This window comes from Aquarana catesbeiana, linkage group LG05 (assembly GCF_042186555.1).
Source record: "Aquarana catesbeiana isolate 2022-GZ linkage group LG05, ASM4218655v1, whole genome shotgun sequence".
NCBI lineage: Eukaryota > Metazoa > Chordata > Amphibia > Anura > Ranidae > Aquarana > Aquarana catesbeiana.
Genome location: NC_133328.1, coordinates 282,184,512 through 282,209,197, shown reverse-complemented (window position 1 = coordinate 282,209,197; position 24,686 = coordinate 282,184,512).

The following is a 24,686-nucleotide window of genomic DNA, read 5'->3' as shown; positions in this document are numbered from 1 at the left end:
AAACACGACTTACAAAATATTTCTTAAATTAGGACAACGTTACACCTACACACTCCAAAGGAGGTCACTTTGCTGTTTTATGTTTGGTTTTATTTTCGTTGAATTTTTTTATTTGCAATTTTGGTCTATACTTTATATGCGACTTTACATATGGGATTTGGCTATACACGATTTACCAAGTATTTCTATAAATTAGGATAGCGCCACACCCACACACTAACCCTTCACTTACCTTCTGTTTTTTCCACCTTGGTGAAAATCACATCTGTGGAGGTAGCAGTCCTTTATGCGATTTCTTCCATTGTTTCCATTTTTTTCCATTTTCTCCACTTTTTTCTCCACTAGGACAACGTTACACCTACACACTCCAAAGGGGGTTACTTTGCTGTTTTATGTTTGGTTTTATTTTCGTTGAATTTTTTATTTGCAATTTTGGTCTATACTTTATATACGACTTTACATATGGGATTTGGCTACACACGATTTACCAAGTATTTCTATGAATTAGGACAGCGCCACACCCACACACTAACCCTTCACTCCCCTATATAAGGCTCCTGCCCAGCAACACTCACGTTGCCACTAATGGCGGGTGACGTTACTGGGCCCGGCTCCTCAATGGGCATACGCTGCTAGATGGTGCATGCGCAGTGTCCAAAAATGGCCACGCATAGGGAAGGAAACTGAAGTCTCTCCCAAAGCAGCTCGAGGGGAGACATTCCTTTCCCTATGCATGGTACATTTTTTTCTGGAAAAAAACGGAAAATTGTATACTCACCTTTCCGTAATTTTCCTTTCCTGTCGCATCTCATGGCAGCATACACCTATGGGTTGTGGCTCCGCCCCCGCAACCTGATAGGACTGCGTAGCTATTAAAGTCTGAGAGAGCCCCTGCCCCAGCATTCTCCGTGTATATATACCTCACCTCAGATGGGTGGGCATTTGTATGCTGCCATGAGATGCGACAGGAAAGGAAAATTACGGAAAGGTGAGTATACAATTTTCCGTTTTCCTGTCGCATCATGGCAGCATACACCTATGGGGAATAACTCGCAAACTGGGTGAGTATGAGCAAAAGATAAGTTTTTTATTTAGAAGGTATTGAGGAGTTAGCCTGAATAATTGCTCTCCCAAATTCTACCGTGGACAATCTAGCGGAGTCCACTTTATAATGAGAGATAAAAGTGGTTTTCAAAGACCAAGTGGCTGCTTTGCAGATGGTTTCGGCTGATACCCTGCAGTAGGCCGCCCAGGAGGTCGCCATTGCCCTTGTGGAGTGTGCCCTTAAGCCCTCAGGTACTCGTGCATTGTTAGATGCGTAAGCTCTCTTAATGATCTTCACCAACCATGCTGCTTGTCCTCTTCTAAACCCATGAGGAATGACCAGTATGTCCTCTGTCTTCCTTAAATTGCTGGTTGCCAGGAGGTAGGCCTGGATATTCGACTTTATGTCAAGCGGATGTGGATCACCCTGTTCTGTGGATAGGGTGGGGAGACATAGTTCTTGGTTAAAGTGGAAAGATGATGACGCTTTCGGGATGAAGCGATCCGATGGTTTTAAGACTACTTTGTCTGGATAGAACATCAAGTATGGTTCCTTAGCCTGTAAGGCCTGAATTTCCGATACCCTTTTAGCTGATGTAATTGCTATTAGGAAAGTGACTTTGAGAGTTAGGTCCCACAGGGAAACATTCTCTAACGGAAAAAATGGCTCATGGGATAAGGCTTCCAACACTACTGAAAGATCCCATGTCGGGAAGGAAGGTTTCCTAGGTGGTCTCAGCTTTAGGCAAGCCTTCTGAAATTGGATGATGAGAGGTTCTTGAGCCCATTTCACTCCTGTCATAGCGGATAGGGCTGATACATGTACCTTCAGGGTACTAGACCTAAGACCTTTATCTAGACCTAACTGGAGAAACTCGAGGATCTGAGGAACTGATGGAGATGCCGGGTTCCAGGATTGCTGTTGTGCGACTAAGAGAAAACTCTCCCAGACCCTTTTATAGGTTTTATTGGTCGTGGATTTTCTGGCCTGGAGGAGAGTGTCTATCACTTTCTGGGAGCAACCTTGGACTAAGAACCTAGTCCTTTCAATCTCCATGCTGTTAGATGCAGCCTCTCCGGAAATGGGTGAAGGAGTTGCCCCTGCGATAGTATATCCGCTGTCATTGGGAGTGTCAGTGGTTCTGCTGTGCTCAATTGGAGGAGCGTCGTAAACCATGGTCGTCTCGGCCAAAATGGGAGGACTGCTAGCACTGTGGCTTTCGACCTCTTGAGTCTGAGTAAGAATCTCGGAATGAGTGGTGTTGGCGGAAATATGTACCCCAAACGGAAGTTCCAGTCGTGTTGTAGGCAATCCGTGCCTTCTGCCGATGGGAAAGGAATTCTGGCTAGATATCTCTGGCATTTCGTGTTGACCGGTGTTGCCGCCAGGTCTATATCCGGTATCCCCCAGGTCTGGGTTATGAGGGTAAAGGCTTGGTGACTTAAGGCCCACTCGTTGTTTGATACAAAGGTCCGACTTAGAGAGTCGGCTAGTTGATTTTGGACTCCTGGGACATACGCTGCCGTTAATCCCGACAGGTTCAGCTGTGCCCACTCGAAGACTGGACGGACTTCCCGCATCATGGAGCGACTCCTGGTGCCCCCCTGCCTGTTGATATAGGCAACTGCCACTCTGTTGTCCAATTTTAGCAGGACCTCTTTCCCCCTGAGGAGGGGGCTGAAGGCTAACAGAGCTTGGAAAGCTGCTTTCATCTCCAATATATTTGAAACCACGTTCTGTGTTCTGAATGTCCAAAGGCCCTGGACTGCGTGATGGCGGTAGTGTGCCCCCCAGCCCTTCAGGCTGGCGTCTGAAGTGATTATTTCCTGAGGAAGAGGGACTATATGCCTGCATCTCTTCAGATTGTTCAATCTGGTCCACCACCAGAGTGATTGTTTTATTTCTTTCTGGACTATGATCGGCTGAGACAATGATACCCCGTTCCATTGTTTTAACAATGATGCTTGCAGAGGTCTGGTGTTCCATTGGGCCCATTGTACCATTGGGATGGTTGCTGAGAATGACCCCAGTATGCTGAGGTACTCCCGGGCTGGTAGTGTGGTAGAGGCTAATAACTTTCTTGCCTTCTGAATGAGGCTGGGAATTTTTTCCTGCGGAAGTTCCACCGTATTGAGACGGGTGTCTAGTTCCGCCCCCAGGAATATCATTCTCTGAGTGGGCTGCAGATTGCTTTTCCCCCAGTTTATGATCCAGCCGAAGTTTTGTAGGGTGGTAGTCAGAATGGATCGATGCAGTAGAAGGGAATCCTGATTGTCTGCTAGCAAAAGGATGTCGTCCAGGTAATGATGGACCCTCAATCCTTGTTCTCTTAGTAAGGCTATTACTGGCAGTAAGATTTTTGTGAATGTCCTTGGAGCGGTGGAGATCCCGAACGGGAGGCTTCGGAATTGAAAATGATGTAGACCTACCGCAAAGCGGAGAAATTTTTGGAATGACATGTGAATGGGGACGTGCAGATAGGCGTCTTGTAAATCGACGGAAAGCATCCAATCCCCGATATTCATGGCCCGAAGAATTGACTGGAGGCTCTCCATTTTGAATGTCTCGACTAAGATTGAGCGATTGAGATTCTTTAGATCTAAGACAGGGCGTAGATCCCCCGATTTCTTCTTCACCAGAAACAACGGGGAGTAGAATCCCGTTGACCTTTGGGATATTGGAACTTCCACTATGGCTTCTTTTTGTAACAGGTCTTGGACGTACTTTGTCAGTAGCATCCTTTTTTCCCGAGATGCAGGTAGTCTGGTTACAGAGAATTGGTCTCTTGGAGCCCGTGTCTTGAATTTCCATTTGTGGCCGAACTGGACAGTGTCTATCGTCCATGGGTCCTTTATTGTATCCGCCCAGACCTGCTTGAAACTCATGAGTTTGGCCCCCACTAAAGCTGGTTGGGCGGACGCATCTTCAAAAAGACTTTTGTTCCCCTGACGCAGGGGTCTTAGACTTTTGGAGCTTGAGGAATGATGACTGGGGATTCTTCCAGTTCCTCCTATACTCTTTTCCGGGCCTGTAGGATCTTGCCTCTCTGTATTTATCTGGCAGATTTCTTCTAGAAACCGGTGGTCTCTGCTGCCTGGGCCTCCTATCTGAAGGGATGAGTCCCGATTTTCCCCCCGTGACTTTAGAAATAGCCACGTCCAGTTTTTCTCCAAAAAGGTTTACGCCATCAAAGGGTATTTTGCACCAATTGGATTTTGAGGAGGGATCTGCAGACCAGGGTTTTAACCAGAGCGCCCTTCTGGCCATTACTGAGCTTAACATTGCTCTTGAAGTGGTTTTAATTATATCCACAGAGGCTTCTGCGACAAAGTCGCCTGCAAGACTAAGTTCTTGGAGTGCTGAGATAACTTTCTCCTGCTCTATTCCTTCCGATACCAGCTTCTCGGCCATCGTGGACCAGCTTGGGATAGCCTTACCGACGGCAGCCAATGCTATTGCTGGCCTGCAAGCGCCACCTGCCGAGAGGTAGGTTCTCTTAAGATCCAGATCGATCTTTCTATCCAGGACGTCTTTGAATGTGACTGCATCCTCTATTGGAAGTGTTACGTGCCTGGCGAGGCGCATTAGGGAGGAGTCAACCACTGGAGGAGATATTAGTGGGTTGACGTTAGGCTCTTTAAGTGGATAGAGTTTTGATAATCTGTTGCTGAGGCCAGTTTTTTTCTCTGGCTTTTGCCACTCATCCTTAATTAGATCCTCAAGTTCCTCAATGAACGGGAAGTTCTCTGGGTCTTTTTTAAGATTTGGAAAGTATTTCCTCACTTTTTGAGGAGTTTCTTTTTCTTCCACCCAGTCGATCGCCTCTTTTACTGACTTCACGAATGGGTCGATCAATGAGAAGTCGAAGCCGGTGGATGCCTCTAGATCATCAGTGTCAGAGAGAGGGTCTGACGTCTTTGATGATGATGGGGCAGTGGATGAGGTACTTTGTATAGGTCTGCTGGCTTCTGGCTCTGCGACTTGTGGTGATGGATCAATTGGTTCTCTTGCCTCTGTTTCTCTGTCCTTAGTTGCCTCAATAAAGCATGTGCGACAGGCCAGTTTGTCTGGAAGTGCTGTAGCACCGCAAATCCAGCAGGAGTTCCCGGGTGGACGGGAAGGCTGGGTGACAGGAGATTTCCTGCGCGCAGGGGATTTTTTGTGGTGGGAGCGACTATGCCTTGATCTTGATCGGCTTCTCCTGCGACTTGATCTGCTCCTCCTGCGACTTGAGCGGCTTCTGTGACTTGAGCGACTTCTGCCGCGCTCTGAGCGACTCTGCCTGTGGCTTGAGCGGCTCCTTCTTGAAGGCTCCCCTCGCCTTGAATGTGACGATCTGGAAGACCTGGTGGGGCTGTTCAATTTAAACAGCATTAGTGAGGGCTCTCTTTTTCCTTCTCTTCATACTTACCCATCATCCCCTCTTACCTAGTAGGCTGGCGATGGTCTACCTGGGCAACGGTCTCCATGAAAGGTGATGAATCAACCTATAATTATATAGGTGGCTTAGCATGCATGGGATAGCAGATAGTAAACAAGCAAAGAAAAAACCATCATAGATCTTACCTGGGCGTGGAAATAGCAAGAGAGAGACAGGGTAGAACAGCTGGGTAGAGTAGCAAAAGAAATCCGGTCAAAATTCCCCCTTACAGGCTCAGGAGAGAAGAGACAAGAAAATGCTGACATTACAGCATTTTTAAACTTGCCGCCGTCTCGGGGTGATGACGTCACGCTCGAGCATGCTCAGATGCGCTCTGAGGCCTCCGACGCCATTTTGGAAGCTGGAAAGTGGGATGTCCTGACAAGCTGGAGCTATGGAGACAGACAGGAGGGGAGTTACCCACAGGTGCACAGAAAGGAGCTGGAGACCGCTGCGATCCATAAACCTGTTTAAGGTTTGTAATGTATTGTAACATACCCCTGAGACCATCAGAGTGGGGTTCCTTCCATTGAGCTCATTTAGAGGCTGTACAGGATAGGACTTCCACCCAGGAGAGGCTAGAACCTGGCTGGGGCGAATGTTTTAGGTAAGGGATGCATGTTCTCGGTCCTTGACAGGTGAGGAAAAAAAGGAGAATGCTGGGGCAGGGGCTCTCTCAGACTTTAATAGCTACGCGGTCCTATCAGGTTGCGGGGGCGGAGCCACAACCCATAGGTGTATGCTGCCATGATGCGACAGGAAACATTTTTATGCCAAAAATCACAATACATAATCCAATTTTTGGTAAAATATAAAGAATGATGTTACGCCAAGTAAATAAAAAAAATTGTGTAACCCCATGCAACGGCGACGCTTTAAAAGCCTTTACAGGTTACCACATTAGATTTATACAGAATAACTAGAATTACTGCCCATGATCTGACATTCACAGTGATACCTCACACGAAGATCAGTGTTTTCAAATACTTTTGATTTTTGAAAATGGCGCCGTTGACATCCGGGAAAACGTGATGTCAGGTCATTGCTTCCAGGTTACCATAGCTGAGAGCCAAACAAAGCCGGCTGATTGCTCGGGTCTGCCGGTGGAATGGGAGAGCATGAGAAAGCCACAGAATGTGCCAGAAGGGGGAGGTTGTCCTTTCCCACTGCTTGTAAAAGCAATACAGTGGCCAGTTAGCCGCTAGGATTGCTTTTACAAGAGAGCTGACCACTGGTTTTAAAAAACTCTACTGGGAATATTCCTGCAGTAGCAGGCATCATCCTGGTATAACCATATGAAGTCTATTGTTGTACGGGTACGCCACTGATCGGCATTCGGCAAGCGGTTTAAGATGGTAAAGAATGTCTAGATTTTCCTGTATAGTATATGGTTTGCTGCTTTATCCAGCCTAATTTCCAAGCATCTATTAAACAGGTTATTTTGTCTTGACACTGTTGTAGAAAGATCATAGCAAGTATGGTTTTCTTAGCAGTTGAAGTCTTCTGTTTAAGTAATACAGAATGGTATTAAACAATTATTAAGTAAGGTATTTAAAGCACCTGATCTCTGGTAGTTGTTTACATGCTTCTGTTTGTTAAATGGCAAAGTTTATTGATTTGTCAAACCCAGTACCACAGTGTATATTTCCATTCTGTCTCTGTTCATACTTGTGGTTCAGCAGTTTTAAATGTCAACAGCAAACTGTTATTGATCTACAATTAAAAGTGAAGAGAAAATTAGCATAGTAAAAGTTTATAGTCATTAGCACAAGAACAGCCAGGCAATTATTTACCATGTTCTAGCATTTATTGTCCATTCAGGTATTGACATGCACTATGATACTTACTAGAACATTTTAATTATTTGAAAGAAGAGATTAAAGAACATTGTGGTTAAGCAGAGTTACTACCGCTTTAAAATATTCTTAATCGTTCTGCTGCCTTAATTTTCTTATTTTCGGAGAACTTTTTTTATGGTCACCTAATGGAATATATAAATTAAAGGACTAATCATTGACATGCGGTAGAAAGAAGCTAATTTGTATATTTATTTTTTTCTCTGTACTGTTTTACAGGCACATAAAATCCCGCTGACAAACAAGTACATTGTAACACGTTGAAAAACAAGTTTGCTTCGTTTAAAGACCATAATACATTTGTAAGAAAGCCTGACTTGGCTGCAAAACTTTCCAGAAGAAATTGTAAAACTAGCCTTGAAAAGTAGGCAACTAAAACATATGCCTGAGAAACAATAGCTAGCTATTAAAGGGCTATAAGACAGGAAAAATATGACTCCTTTGAAAGAAGTATGGCCAAAGCTCTTTTGGCCATACTTCTCATGTGGGTCGCAGAAGTGCACTTACTTGATAAAGCCCACTGTTGGCTGACATCATAGAGCTGCTCCAAACTCTGAATGTATACTGACAAAAATGTCAAGATCCATCCAGATGCCTTACAGGAGGAGCTTCAGTAAGTGCTGGGGGGAAGATCAGAGAGCTGTGACTGACAATCAGACAGTAACAGCTCTCTGCACAGAGCAGACCCAAGAACTGAGAGATCAGTGGTCATACTGTATGATCCAGTGGCGTAGCTGTTGCGGCCCCCTTTCACTTACCTTTTTATTTTACTGTGCCTGTGTGAGTGGGGGGGGTCACCCGAGAGGCCGGTATGTGATGGGGAGACCACTCCCCCCTTTACAGCTGCAAGGCGGGACAGGCCGCTGAGTGGAGGAGGTGAGTTAGGTGCTTAGGGGAATGATTGGAAGCACTGTGGAGATGAGGAAAGCTTCCTCCTTTCTTGTGGGCAGACCCAACTTCTATCTGCTGTCTCCCAGCTCCGTGCCATTCTGTCCATGCCCCTCTGCAAGCTGGTCCTGCCCCCCTCCTTCCTTGTCCTCCATTCACCTGTCCCTGCACACACCCTGCACTTCTCTCCTGCACATACTACCCACAGCCATACACTCCTCTCCCTGCAAATACTACCCACCTTCATACACTCTGCACTGTACATGTAAGTCATCTCAGACTCTAACCACACCTCCTTTAAGCCATGCCCAATATTTGGTGCAGTTTAAACTACACCCACTTTTCACTTTGCGTACCACATTTTTTCCCCTCAATGCCTAGGGCCCATTTTTGATCTTGCACACGGACCCACTGATTTCATGATACACCCCTGATATGATCACTCTGTTCTCGGGCTTAGTGCCAGCTGGGGACAGCTTATATTTTCACACTTCTCCATTAAAGCCTGATTCTGAGTAACAGAACGAAAATGATGCTTTATAGTGGCCTCCCTACACTGCAAAGCTAAATGGTCTAGGGATAAAGGAATGAGCTGTAATACTCACCTAAATCCTTGCCCCTTCACCATGCTGTGCAACTGGTTCCCCGAAGCCCTATCCCTTTTCCTCTCCGTTGCATGATTAATAAGGTCATCATGTACAATGCATGACCAGCAGTATTGTACTTGAGGACAGTGAGGACCCACCCACAACCTTGAGAATCAGACAGAAAAGGACAGGACCAGCTGCCAGAGGTGCAAGGAATAGAGTAAGTATTACAGCTTAAAATATATTAAGCTTTAATACTGAACTCCATCAAAACAGCTAAATACACAGATAAATATATTAACAGAATCGTTACAAGATTTGTATTTCTTTCCACATACCCCCTCCATCAGCATTCAGATGGATGACACAAGTTAGAGTTGAGGAACACTTCACCTCCACCCCTGTGAAAAGACATTCAAAGGACAGCAGCAGATAAATGAGGTCATCCCTCTACTCCAGGGTTTCTCAGCCGGGGTCCTGCGGAGAAGTCCCCATGGGTTTTACTGCAATCTACCCATCAATCACTTGCAGCTGATGGGTAGATAATATCTCCACTTAGCAGAGGAAGCAACAAGTGTCTCTTGTGTTCCTTGCCTGCCCCCCCCCCCCCTCCTGTTCATCTCAGATGCTTGTATGTGACGTCACGTCATGTAATGTGCTCTGCTATGCCCCCAATGTAATGTGCCCTGCTGTGCCCCATAATGTGCCCCCATGTAATGTGCCCTGCTATGCTCCCAATGTAATGTGCCCTGCTTTGCCCCATAAGGTGCCCTCCTGCCCCATGCAATGGGCCCTGCTGTGCCCCATAATGTGCCCTGCTGTGCCCTTGTAATGTTCCCTGCTGTGTCCCATAATGTGCCATGCTGCCTCCATAATGTGCCCTGCTGAGCTCTCCTGTAATGTGCCCTGCTGTGCCCTATAATGTGCCCTCCTTCCACCATGTAATGTGTCCTGCTGTGTCCCACAATGTGCCAGCTGCCCCATGTAATGTGCCCTGCTGTGCCCTATAATGTGCCCTCCTTCCCCCCTGTAATGTGCCCTGCTGTGTCCCATAATGTGCCCTGTTGCCTCCCTGTAAAGTGCTCTGCTGTGCCCTCCTGTAATGTGCCCTTCTGTACCCCCATATTATTCCCTGCTGCCCCATGTAATGTGCTCAGTTGGGCCCCTTAATATTCCATGCTGCCCCCCATATAATATGCCCTGCTATGCCCCTCATAATGTGCCCTGCTGCCCCCATGTAATATGCCCTTCTATGCCCCATATTATGCCCCACTGCCACCATGTAATGTGTCCCACTGTACCCCCCATGTAATGTTCCCTGCTGTGCCCCCATATGATATGCCCTGCTGCCCCCCTGGAGTAATGTGCTTTGCTGCCATCCCCATGTAAAGTTCCCTGCTTCCCCCTTTGAAACATGTCCTGATACCTCCATGTAATATACCCTCCTGACCTTCTGCGCTTTGCCCTGTTGAACCCTTATTCGGGGTTCCTCCAAGGTAAAAAAAGGTTGAGAAACCTTTCTCTACTCAGTCTGCTCTTGCATCATATTAACATATTCCTTGCTAATATGCAGCATGCATCAAACGCAGCACACCTGATTAACTGCATTGCATGCAGCACACATGATTGGCCCCCAAGTCTGCTGCATAGGAGATTGTAAAAGGCTGATACCAAGACAAAGTTTGGTTCTTAATTGGGTTACATTTAAAAAATACACTTAAAGTTTATCTATAGCTCAAACTTTTTTTTTCTTAATTTTAAAGTGAGGAAAAGTTAAAAAATACTATTTTTGTAGGAGAGTATGGGAAGGCTAAAATCCCTGTCAGACGCCCCCCCCCCACACACACACACACACACACACACAAACACACCTCCCTTCCTACTCTATCTGCCAGAATCTTCTGCTCATGAACTAAGTGTTGACACATTTGCTGCAACATGGGGTGCACACCCTGTAATGGGGGACCATGGCAAAAGGCTATGGGAGCCAAGTCCATGTTGTTACCCACAGTCAAATATCAATGGCCAGCATGTCAAATGTTCCTGGTTGTCTGATGACCAGGGTTCAAATGACAGCTTGATCTTTAGATAACCACCAAAGGAGAACCTCTCTGTCAGGATGCTCCATATCTCTAAGTCCTCTTTTCTCATAAGGGGAGGTGCTTCAGGTACTTGTCATAAAATTCTCAGTATAGCAATTACTTGAGCACCTGAATCGAGAAGAGTCCTGCGTAAATGCCTTCTACTTGAACAGGTGCTACAGGAATGGGGACTATCAGTTTGGTTATAAACTTTATGGAAGCAGTGGAAGTTACAGACTACTCTCTTCTTTTTGCGATGCCCAGACTAATGTTTGGAGATTGGTGTGCATTTCTTCGCTGCACAATAGAATCTACCGCTGAGGGAAATTTATAGTGTCCAACCTTTCCACAGCCAAAACATTTTTTCTTGTATTTGCCCAGTTATATCCAATTTAGCTTTCCCTTATGCCCCCCTTCCTTAGGCTAGGGCAATTACATGCTTTTGAACATCAGTGAGAGATTGTTGCATCACCACTTGAGCCCGAAGCACTTGAACTACTTTCAATATTAGTGAGAAATTGTTGCATTCACGCTTGAGCCTGTCCTACCTGGGCCAGAAAATTTTTCATCTCACTCTCCATCTTTTTTGGCACATGCAGAAACGTCTGAGCTGAGTACATGGAGACATCATCATGGCACTGCTCAGATCCAATGTGAGTATCTGTTTTCTGAGTCTTTGTCCTAACAGGGCCTATTTCTCTTGATCACTTTGAAGTATGTCACTGCATCACTTTTGTTTCGCACTCCCTAAAGAGCTGCTGGTAGATTGAGTCCTATTTTCCCCCTTAGAGCACACACAGCTAGGAACACAATATTTTTGCCATTCTTCCTCTGACTCAAAAGATCATTCTAGGGGTTTCTAGGGGTGTGTGTGTATTAGGAAATCATGAACTTGGATAGGGAAAGGGAGTATGAGATATCATGGAATTGTAAAACTGTACCACTGGAGGACCACTTACCTTCTGGTTGTTCTGCATAACTGCTGGCAATTTTGCACAATTTCTGGCTGCACTGTATGGCTCCTGGCTGTATTGCACAACTGCTGGCTGTACTGCCCAACTTCTGGCTGCACTTTCATAAAATAAACTTCCACAGAATCTCTAAGCTGTCTGTGACCTGTACTCTTTACAGCACCACACGGTCACACTTGAAGCACTGGGAACTCACTTAGCAACAGGATCATCAGTTGCCTCTTGCTAATATCCACCAGCTCTTCCTAGTGAGGGAGATGTAAACTCACACCAACTCTGCTTCCTACGTTTAGAATTAACAGGTGGAGAGGAATTTTTAATTATCTTGTCCACCAATCTTCCCAAATCAGTGAAAAGGGAGACAGGAGGATATCCTGGGAGTGCTGGTATGGAAATGCTGTGGCAGTGAAGACTAACCTGAGATTTGGCACTGTCTGGATAGAATCCTCTGGGCTAGTTGCTGTTGTAATAAATTGAATTAGCTGAAATTCAATATTACTTATCAGCTGTAGCTTCAAATTCCAGACACAAGCTGGAAGGTCTTTTCTCCATTCTAGATGTGAGTCAGATGTGAGGCATCAGGGTCTATCTGCATAGCTTGGATGGGCACTCAGTGATCAGTTGCCAAGTCTGCAGCTGCCTGAAAATTCTCTGTACCTCTATCACTGGGGATGTCCATCACCACACTTAGTTACATAGTTACATAGTTAGTAAGGTTGAATAAAGACACCAGTCCATCCAGTTCAACCTGAGTGAGTGTGGGTGCGTGTCTACAGTTGCCCCTATCCCTGTACATTGTGTCTCATTAAGATGCTCATCTATTATATTATTATTTATTTAAGGTACCCATATAGCGCCATCAATTTATGCAGTGCTCCACACATACATTGCATACTCACATCGGTCCCTACCCTCAAGGAGCCCACAATCCACGGTCCCCAACTTAAATTTATATACAAGAGCCAATTTTTGGACAGAAGCCAATTAACCTACCAGCATGTCTTATAACTTAACTCCAGTTGTTCTTCACACCACCTGACAGTGGTGACCGGGTTCATTTTGCTGGCACAGTTATCATCCCACATGTAGCACTGTTCCCCACAGTAGCTACTAGAAATGATGGGTTCTCCTACTGTTTCCAGTGATGAACCCTCCCTGTAACTGGACACAACAACATGCCAACACACTGATGGCAAAACAGCTTTATTAAAACAGTAACAAGCCGTGCAGAAAGGTATTGGTTAAATGGATTTGATAGGGGCATCATGCAACAGTTCATTAACAACAGAATGTTCCTACAATTCCATGAGGTATAGAGAGGTCTAATGTTTGTTCTATGTATTGCCAGTGAAGGGCTTTGCTTTAAATGCACTGGGCAAGTGGATAACAACACTGCAAGCAGCAATAAAGCAACAAATGATGGAGAAAATATCCCTTAAACTTAGCAAGAAGAAAGCAGTTACCTATTGGGGCCTAACTACACTGTTAGACCCTAACTAACCACTGGACAGTGAATAATTTTATCACAAAGCCTGCCAGCAGAAGTTCCTTTTAAGTCAACAGTGGATCATTTTTTACTTTCAAGAGAAGGTATCTGTAATACAAAAAGGCAAAAATAACTTTGAAAAGTATTTCATACAGTGAACATACAGTGAAAGGATTGTGTGTTCCCCTTTCAATAAATCTTAGCCAGCCCCCTCACTGACAAACTGCACTGTCCTCTGCACAACTGCAATGTTCACTAGAATCTTCTTATCACAGTAATCTAATCTATAGAGGAGATAATGAATCTTTTGTTTAACTGAGGAGCTAATTGCAATGTAGCTTGCACACATTGGGGTCAATTCACTAACGTTTATTGCACGCGATAAAACAGTCACGTGACTCATTTGCATTTGCATAAAATATTGTATGCGGTAAATAAAGTCCAATTTAAAAAAATGTGTCGGTAAATATCATCAAAAATCGTGTGGTAAGCTGTTAAGTCCAATTCACAAACGGAACAGGAAGTAAAAAAAACTCCAGGGTTTTGCTGGTGGTAATCAGTACAGTATCTCTTCCTTGTGAGAGGGAGAGTTGGATTAGCAGTATTACCAGCGATGGAGGTGTTTGGGTGCAATTTATTGCAATTTAACATGCTCAGAAGGCGTCTAAGAAGGAGGAGAAGGGTCATTGTGATGGCTCCACGACATTTTGCTGAGAGGACCTTTCTGGATGATTTTACAGAGGCTGAAGCTCTTCGGAAGTTCCGCCTGACCAAGGAGCTGATCCTTATGCTGTACGTAAGGCTGTGGCTGGTACTGGAGACCACCACCCAGGGGAGTCATGCTATACTGGGCAAGGGCTACCTTTTAGTGAAAATCCAGGTGGTGTGTGACGCCGAGATGTGGTGACTGGATTCCCCAGATCAGTCCATAATGCCCATTTCCTTTGTCAGATATAACCATTTGAGAATTTTGAAAAGGAAACATTCGATCGTGGCTGGCTACTCAGTAAGTAGTGTAAAATCCTCATATATGTTTTCATACAGGCATTTTTATTGTTTACATACCTGTAAGATCATTTCATGTCTCACCTCTGCAACGCTCTGACATGTAACTCCCAGAGATATGGGAGTTGACTCAGCTGGTAAATACCAACTAGATAATTACATAAAACTCTACACTCACTCCCCTCAGTGCTTATATAGATATATATCTGTGTATATATATATATATATATATATATATATATATATAAAATCTATACAGTATCTCACAAAAGTGAGTACACCCCTCAGATTTTTGTAAATATTTTATTATATCTTTTCATGTGACAACACTGAAAAAATGACACTTTGCTACAATGTAAAGTAGTGAGTGTACAGCTTGTATAACAGTGTAAATTTGCTGTCCCCTCAAAATAACTCAACACACAGCCATTAACCATTTACCCACTGGGAACTTAAACCCCCTTCCTAACCAGACCAATTTTCAGCTTTCGGTGCTCTCACATTTTGAATGACAATTACTCAGTCATGCAACACTGTACCTATATGAAATTTATGTCCTTTTTTTCACACAAATAGAGCTCTCTTTTGGTGGTATTTAATCACCACTGTGTTTTTTATTTTTTGCTCTATAAAAGACCAAAAATTGAGTATGGCTGGGTAGGGATGGGATGGCTGTGTACGACTGAGTATGGCTGGGTACGGCTGAGTACGGATGGGTACGGCTGAGTATGGTTTGGTATAGATGGGATGGCTGGGTACGGCTGAGTATGGCTGGATATGGCTGAGTACAGCTGGGTAAGGCTGAGTATGTCTGGGTACAGTTGAGTACGGCTGAGTATGGCTGGGTATGGCTGAGTATGGCTGGGTATGGATGGGATGGCTGTATACGGCTGAGTATGGCTGGGTATGGCTGAGTATGGTTGGGTACGGCTGGGTATGGATGGGATGGCTGTGTACGGCTGAGTATGGCTGGGTACGGCTGGGTATGGATGGGATGGCTGTGTATGGCTGAGTATGGCTGGGTACGTCTGAGTATGGCTGAGTATGGTTGGGTGCGGCTGAGTATGGCTGAGTACAACTGAGTACAGCTGAGTATGGCTGGGTAGAGCTGAGTATGGCTGGGTATTGATGAGCACGGATGGGTATGGCTAATCATGGATGGGGATGGATGGATGGCTGACCATGGATGGATGGATGAGTATGCTGAGTATGGATGGCTGAGCATGGATGGATGGATGAGTATGGTGAGTATGGCTGAGTATCCTTAGTATGGATGGCTGAGTATGCTCAGTATGGATGGCTGAGCATGGATGAGTATGCTGAGTATGGATGAGTATGAATGGGTGAGCATGGATGGATGGATGAGTATGTTGAGTATGGATGGGTGAGCATGGATAGATGGATGGCTATTACCGGCCATTTACCACCATACGTGATGCGCTGGGTCCTCTGGACCCGGCGGTCATGGATATTCCCAGGTGCGTGCGAGAGCGGGATTATGGGAGGACGTCAATGTACGCCCTCCCGCACCCGGACCAGTCAGGGTTTGTCCCAAATAGATCCATTAGTATTAACATTAGAAGGGCATTTCTGAACCTTCAGTCACCAGGTGGGACTAGGAGCTCCAGAGCGGTCCTCGCTCTGGATATTGCCAAGGCGTTTGATAGCCTGGAGTGGGGGTACCTCTGGTGGGTACTGGAGAAGTTCGGGTTTGGCCCTAAATTTATCAAATGGGTCAAGACCCTGTATTTCCAGCCAAAAGCTAGGTTAAAGATTAACAGCGAATATACGGAGTGGCTATCCCTTGAGAGAGGGACGAGGCAGGGGTGTCCACTCTCGCCCCTGCTATTCGCTCTAGCAATGGAGCCACTGGCAGAGGTAATAAGAAACTCATCTGGAATACAGGGTTTTGGAGAGAGGAGTAAGTTGGAAAAAGTGGCACTTTATGCTGATGATGTGCTGGTTTTTCTCGGGGATACGGGACCATCCCTTGAAAAGGCAATACAATTAGTGGAAAGATTTGGGAGATCATCAGGCCTGGTGGTTAACTGGGAAAAATCATCATTGCTCCCACTAGATTCAACATGTAATAGCCAAAGGGGAGGTATGCCAAGACTGAGGGTAGTGGAGAAGATGCGCTACCTGGGTATAATTATTTCAACCGACCCGGCACAATATATAGGGGACAATATAGTCCCTTTACTGGAAAAATTTAGGAGGAAAAGCGCTATCTGGTGCCAACTCCCGTTATCCCTGGCAGGTAGAGTTAATCTGAACAAGATGGTTTGGATGCCACAATTATTATATGTACTCCATAACTCCCCAGTCTGGATTGGGAAGAACTGGTTCTTAAAAATAAACACCCTATTCAGAGAACTAATATGGAAGAAAGGGCAGGCAAGGATCAAATTACAAACCCTACAGCGTCCAGTTGGGGAAGGGGGTTTGGCAGTACCACATCCCTATGGTTACTTCTTGGCGGCGCTAATACAACACCTAGGTGGCTGTGAATATCAGGGTTTGCCGAATTCCAATGCGAAACTTATGATCTATGATTCTCCATACGGGTCCCTGGTAGAGGCACTAGAGGCTGGGATATTTCAGGAGGGACCCCCAACATATAAATTGATCAACAAAGTTTGGCAAGCTATTAAGAGGATTATGGGGTATGGGGGTTACACTGAATTCTCGCCCATATGGAACAATAGAGGGTTGAGGGAGCTGCTAACAGTGGATAAAAATGGGATATGGGTCCGCCACGGTATAAGTAGACTGGCACAGTTATATGAGGGTAAAAACTTGAAACCTTTTATTGAACTAAGGCGCGAATATGGGATTCCAAACAATACTTTTTACACTTATCTGCAGATTAGGCATGCACTTAATAGGCAATTTAGTAACTGCCCATTAGAATGGTGTAATATACCTCTCTTAAATAAAACTATTAGAGCAAATACCACTAAAGGGTTGATAACAATAACAAGTGGACAAATTTCTGGAAGATTGCTGGATCTGCAAGTGACGTTGGATATTAGGGAGAGATGGGTGGGGGGATGTGGGGGAGATTACGGATAACCAGTGGAAGGGAATTTTGAAAGCTAGCCCATTAGTGTCGGCCTCCCCATCGCAACAGGCATCGCACCTTTTCCTCATACACAGGGCCTATTATACCCCCAAGAGACTGTATAGGTTTGGTCGCAGAATGGATGATAAATGCCCTAGATGCTTGGACACTGGCGACCTAATTCACATGGTATGGAGATGCCCAAGACTGGTGAGATATTGGTCAAGGATAATTAGGACTATAGAAGTTAGGTTTAAAACCAGGCTGAAGCAGGAGGCCAAAGAATGTATTCTTGGCCTGATAGGGGAAAACGGGGAGAGTAATAACAAGAAAATCGCAATAGGAAGGTGCCTTTATCAAGCTAGGAAATTAATAGCACAGTCCTGGCTATCTGCTATGCCCCCAACCATAGAAGACTGGCTAAGGACAGTGGACAAGCTAGTCTGGACAGAAAAAACAGTCTACATCAGGAGAAATAATTATGAAAATTTACAAAAATTTGGAACCGTTGGCTACAGTGGTCGGGCGTAACCCCTTGACCTGGTTTTAACTTGAAAAGAGTTTAAGGTTTTGGAACCATCCGTTAGTACAGAATATATAGGTAAAGGAGAATAAGCGCAATAAGGCATAATATCTGATGTGGTGATAGTATAAAATGGTGTTTAGGCAACCTTTTAATATAGCTTAATAATTGGGGAGGATGGGAGGGAGGGGGAGGGGGAGGAGTTATAGAAGGCTCAGAATGCAATGTATTCTTGTATAACGTGTGTTGATTTTTTGGCTCCCTTAAGCTGATGTGAAATTTATAAGTTTTATACTTCTTTTTGTAATAAGAAAAATTTAATAAAGAATATTAAAAAAAAAAAAAAAAAAAAAGTTTGCCGTTTTTGACATACAAAAAAAAAAAAAAAAATGTACGCCCTCCCAGAGTTATCAAGCGGCGCTGTAGCCATCATTTGGCTATAGCGCAGTCTGCAAGCGGTTAATATTTAAACCGCTGGCAACAAAAGTGAGTACACTACTAAGTGAAAATGTCCAAATTGGGCCCAAAGTGTCAATATTTCAATATTTCAAAGTGTCAATATTTTGTGTGGCCAGTGGCCACCATTATTTTCCAGCACTGCCTTAACCCTCTTGGGCATGGAGTTCACAGGTTGCCACTGGAGTCCTCTTCCACTCCTCCATCACGACATGACGGAGCTGGTGGATGTTAGTGTCCTTGTGCTCCTCCACCTTCTGTTTGAGGATGCCCCACAGATGCTCAATAGGGTTTAGGTCTGGAGACATGCTTGGCCAGTCCATCACCTTTACCCTCAGCTTCTTTAGCAAAGCAGTGGACATATTGGAGGTGTGTTTAGGGTCGTTATCATGTTGGAATACTGCCCTGTAGCCCAGTCTCCGAAGGGAGAGGATCATGCTCTGCTTCAGTATGTCACAGTACATGTTGGCATTCGCGGTTCCCTCAATGAACTGTAGCTCCCCGGTGCCGGCAGCACTCATGCAGCCCCAGACCAGTAATCCATGTCCTTAGTTTGCTTGTCTTCACCAAAGTGTTTGCGGGCTTTCTTGTGCATCATCTTTAGAAGAGGCTTCCTTCTGGGACGACAGCCATGCAGACCAATTTAATGCAGTGTGCGACGTACAGTCTGAGCACTGACAGGCTGACCCCCCCACCCCTTCAACCTCTGCAGCAATGCTGGCAGCACTCATACATCTATTTCTCAAATACAACCTCTGGATATGACGCTGAGCACGTGCACTCAACTTCTTTGGTCGACTATGGCGAAGCCTGTTCTGAGTGGAACCTGTCCTGTTAAACCGCTGTATGGTCTTGGCCACCATGCTGCAGCTCAGTTTCATGGTCTTGGCAATCTTCTTATAGCCTAGGCCATCTTTATGTAGCGCAACAATTTTTTTTTTAGATCCTCAGAGAGTTCTTTGCCATGAGGTGCCATGTTGAACTTCAAGTGACCAGTATGAGTGAGATAACACCAAATTTAACACACCTGCTCCCCATTCACACCTGAGACCTTGTAACACTAACGAGTCACATGACACCGGGGAGGGAAAATGGCTAATTGGGCCCAATTTGGACATTTTCACTTAAGGGTGTACTCACTTTTGTTGCCAGCTGTTTAGACATTAATGGCTGTGTGTTGAGTTATTTTGAGGGGACAGTAAATTTACACTGTTATACAAGCTGTACACTCACTATTTTACATTGTAGCAAAGTATAATTTCTTCAGTGTTGTCACATGAAAAGATATAATAAAATATTTACAAAAATGTGAGGGGTGTACTCACTTTTGTGAGATTCTGTATATATATATATATATATATATATATATATATATATATACAGTTGCAATAAAAAGTATGTGAACCCTTTTGGAATGATATGGATTTCTGCACAAATTGGTCATAGAATGTGATCTGATCTTCATTTAAGTCGCAACAATAGACAACCACAGTCTGCTTAAACTAATAACACACAAAGAATTAAATGTTACCATGTTTTTATTGAACACACCATGTAAATATTCACAGTGCAGGTGGAAAAAGTATGTGAACCCCTAGACTAATGAGATCTCCAAGAGCTAATTGGAGTGAGGTGTCAGCCAACTGGAGTCCAATCAATGAGTTGAGATTGGAGGTGTTGGTTACAGCTGCCCTGCCCTATAAAAAAAACACACACCAGTTCTGGGTTTGCTTTTCACAAAAAGCATGATGTGAATGATGCCTCACACAAAAGAGGTCTCAGAAGATCTACGATTAAGAATTGTTGACTTGCATAAAGCTGGAAAGGGTTATAAAAGTATGACAAAAGCCTTGCTGTTCATCAGTCCATGGTAAGACAAATTGTCTATAAATGGAGAAAGTTCAGCACTGCTGCTACTCTCCCTAGGAGTGGGCATCCTGTAAAGATGACTGCAAGAGCACAGCGCAGACTGCTCAATGAGGTGAGGAAGAATCCTAGAGTGTCAGGTAAAGACTTACAAAAGTCTCTGGCATATGCTAACATCCCTGTTAGCGAATCAATGATACGTAAAACACTAAACAAGAATGGATTTCATGGGAGGATACCACAGAGGAAGCCACTGCTGTCCAAAAAAAACATTGCTACACGTTTACAGTTTGCACAAGAGCACCTGGATGTTCCACAGCAGTACTGGCAAAATATTCTGTGGACAGATGAAACCAAAGTTGAGTTGTTTGGAAGAAACGCACAACACTATGTGTGGAGAAAAATAGGCACAGCACACCAACATCAAAACCTCACCCCAACTGTGAAGTATGGTGGTGGGGGCATCATTGTTTGGGGCTGCTTTGCTGCATCAGGGCCTGGACGGATTGCTATCATTGAAGGAAAAATGAATTCCCAAGTTTATCAAGACATTTTTCAGGAGAACTTAAGGCCATCTGTCCACCAGCTGAAGCTCAACAGAAGATGGGTGTTGCAACAGGACAACGACCCAAAGCATAGAAGTAAATCAACAACAGAATGGCTTAAACAGAAGAAAATATGCCTTCTGGAGTGGCCCAGTCAGAGTCCTGACCTCAACCCGATGAGATGCTGTGCCATGACCTCAAGAAAGCGATTCACACCAGACATCCCAAGAATATTTCTGAACTGAAACAGTTCTGTAAAGAGGAATGGTCAAGAATTACTCCTGACAGTTGTGCATATCTGATCTGCAACTACAGGAAACATTTGGTTGAAGTTATTGCTGCCAAAGGAGGTTCAACCAGTTATTAAATCCAAGGGTTCACATACTTTTTCCACCTGCACTGTGAATGTTTACATGGTGTGTTCAATAAAAACATGGTAACATTTAATTCTTTGTGCATAAATCCATATCATTCCAAAAGGGTTCACATACTTTTTATTGCAACTGTATAAAGTCGGAGCCCTATGTCCAGGAGAGATGTGAACCACATAAACACGTCACAAGACTAACAACATAAAGTAGACCTGAAGTGTGCCTTGGTCTGCTGGACGGTATGCCAAGAGAAGGGGGCATACCCAGGCTAAGTGAGTGGATGATTTTGTAAAGAAAGGGTTTTAAGAGAAGTGCCCTAAGAAGGGGAATGGGTGGGTGGGTACAGCGCACTGGAACTGACAAAGACCAGTGTGGGTGGTCTGCTTAAATACCCACCGGGCTCCTCCCATAATTTCAGGCCACCATACTGGCCTTCCTATTTATGGTGGGAGCCCTATGTCCAGGAGAGATGTGAACCACATAAACACGTCACAAGACGTACAACATAAAGTAGACCTGAAGTGTGCCCTGGTCTGCTGGACAGTATTCCAAGAGAAGGGGGCATACCCAAGATAAGTGAGAGGATGATTTTGGAGATAAAGTGTTTTAAGAGAAGTGCCCTAAGAAGGGGAATGGGTGGATGGGTACCATGCACTGAAACTGACAAAGACCAGTGTGGGTGGTCTGCTTAACTACCCCGGGGCTCCTCCCATAATTTCAGGCCACTATACTGGCCTTCCTATTTATGGTCGAAGCCCTATGTCCAGGAGAGATGTGAACCGCATAAACACATCACAAGACTAACAGCATAAAGTAGACCTGAAGTGTGCCCTGGTCTGCTGGACTGTATGCCAAGAGAAGAGGGCAAAACACTTGGTTAGGGAGGTAATTATTTATTTGAGCTCATAACTTACTACTGGGCAAGCTTGCTGAAGGCTTGTAATGTTTCTGCTTGCGGATTCAGAATGTATTGGACAAAGCAAGCGGAATTTCCACCTGCCCATTCTCTTGATGACATGGTTCGGTACCCTGTGATGCTGTTGATGTTGCTACGATCCAGAAGGAATATCCAGATTATCAGCTGGGGTCAAGGCCTAAGTTAAGCGAGAGGATCCTAATGTGTCTGGTGAACTGGCTACCACTCAGAGGATTGGTAAGGAAAAGTAGGTAAGGAAAGGTAGCAATGGGCTAGACTCCGACAGGTCGAGCAGATGAGATAACGACTGGTCTAGAATGGCCACTGGGCACCAGGTGTTGTGAGTCTGGAATAGCTTGATATCTAGCCCGGGACCGAACTGTTGCGTTTTTGGACACTACGAGGTGCAGGATGACGTGATTCTGATGGCGTGTCAGATGGCATCTGTGTAGTACCTGACAGACAGTGATGGTGAACTCGCTCAGACGTAAGAAAACATAAAAGGCCAGGTCTGCTTGGAGGACCAGGCTGGTCAGTAACCCGAAGGGGGAATGTGACAGGATGGTAGACATGTCTCTGAAGATGGCGCTAGTGCCAGGTACGTGCTTGCTACTAGTTTTGGGGTTGCTGCTTGTGGATACCGCGTAGGATGGCTTTGACTGCGTGGGCAGAGATCAAGGATGGCTTGGTAGGGTCCTGTAAGGAGACAAAATGCTGGATGCCAGCTAAGTAGAGTCTGATGGTATTATGTGATAGAGCCAGCTGCATGTGGCAGTATGATATGAAAGCCAGGATGTGTTGAAGATCTCCCAACACTGTCCCAGGGTTTGGGGATAGGAACCTGCCGTAGTAATTCTAAGCTGTATGATAGGCCTACAGGTTGTTTGTCAGAGAAATACCAGAAGCCTGAATTGCCGTTATCTGCATTTTCCCACGCGCATGCATACAGCGGGATGGCGTGGCCGCATGTGCGATGAGGTGCACATAACGTGAATCCCTTGCTGGCCTATAAAAGGCTGCTCAGTCCCATGCTAAATTGCTGGATTGTCTCTCAGCTTCCTGTGTTCCTGCTTCAGCATCCTGTTACCTTGTGATTACATGTTGTGACCCGGATTGACCCTGACCTGCTCTGATCTCTCTCCAGCACTTTAACCCCGGCTTGCTTTAAGGACTCTGCTTACCCTAAATAGTCCCTGTGTTTGACCCTGGCTTGTATAAAGACTTCCTACTGTCTTATCTGCCTGACCACCAGTGTATGACCCCAGCTAGTTATATGGACTTGCTTCCGCTTCTATTACCTGATTACCTGTGTTTGACCCCGGCTCTCTCCAAGGACTCCTCTACAACTATCACTTGCCTGAGATCCTTTGTGCTCTATACACTCTGTACCACTTCCAGGGCTATAGTGCGCTCAGCTGCAAGGGGAACCGCTCTCAGCATCTCAGCCTCGGTAAGGTACGTAACAGTACAATCTAGCCATGTCAGAGCTGGTTCCCCACTCGAGGCCCTGTGCCAGCAGGTTAAAGGTCTCAAACAGGCAGTACAGAGTCTACAAGAGGGCTACTTTCAACTCGAGGGCTGTCTCCAGCACCTGACAGTGTCTCCTATTTCTGCAGACTCAGTTCCAGTATCTTTCAGTAGGGCTTCGGCCTCCTCTTCACAGGATTGGGCCAGTGCAACTCCTGCAGTAATGATGACACCCCCCGAACCAAGAGTCCCTACACCAGAGCGGTTCTTGGGTGACTTAAAAAAGTTCAGGGGATTCAAAAATGCATGTTTATTACATCTTGCCCTCCAGCCTAGGACTTTTTCTACAGAAACTGTAAAAGTGGGGTTCATCATCTCCTTGCTCTCCGAATAACCCCAAGCATGGGCCCATAACCTTCTGGAGCAAAAGAGTCCCATACTAAACTCTGTGGATATCTTCTTTGAATCAATTGCGCAACTCTATGACGTCCCCCAACGCACAGCCACCACTGAAACCATCCTGCACACCCTGTCTCAGTAGAAGACTACACTGTCGAGTTTTGAAAATGTTCTGCTGATACTGGGTGGAATGAGGCCGCCCTCAAATATCAATACCGTCAGGGTCTTTCTGAAATTCTTAAAGATGAGCTAGCACGGGTCGAGACTCCTAACACCCTGGAAGACTTAATCCAGCTTGCCATAAAACTGGATAGACGCATGTGGGAGTGGTGGTCCGAACGTTTTCAGTCCCCACAACCTACCTGGATATTACCCAAGATCCCGCCAGCTCATTGTTCTTTTCTGGTTCCCTCTTCTATGACCAGACCCTCTTCTGTGAACCCAGACAACTAGGCCTGGTCCGGTCCCCACTTACTTCTGACAAAAAGCAACGCCGGAGACAAGCCAATCTGTGCCTATACTGTGGAGGAGCTGGCCACTTCTTGCGCAATTGTCCTGTGAGACCCAGTAGGTCACACCAACAGCATTCCATGAACTCTCAAGTTACTGGTCCTGCCCTGTCTCCCTACAGGTGGCAGAAGAGGAGATCCGGCTGCTGGCCATCATTGATTCGGGGCATGCAGTTGCTTCTTGGATTTGTCCCTGGCCCAAAGACTGAACATTCCTCTTCGGAACAAAAA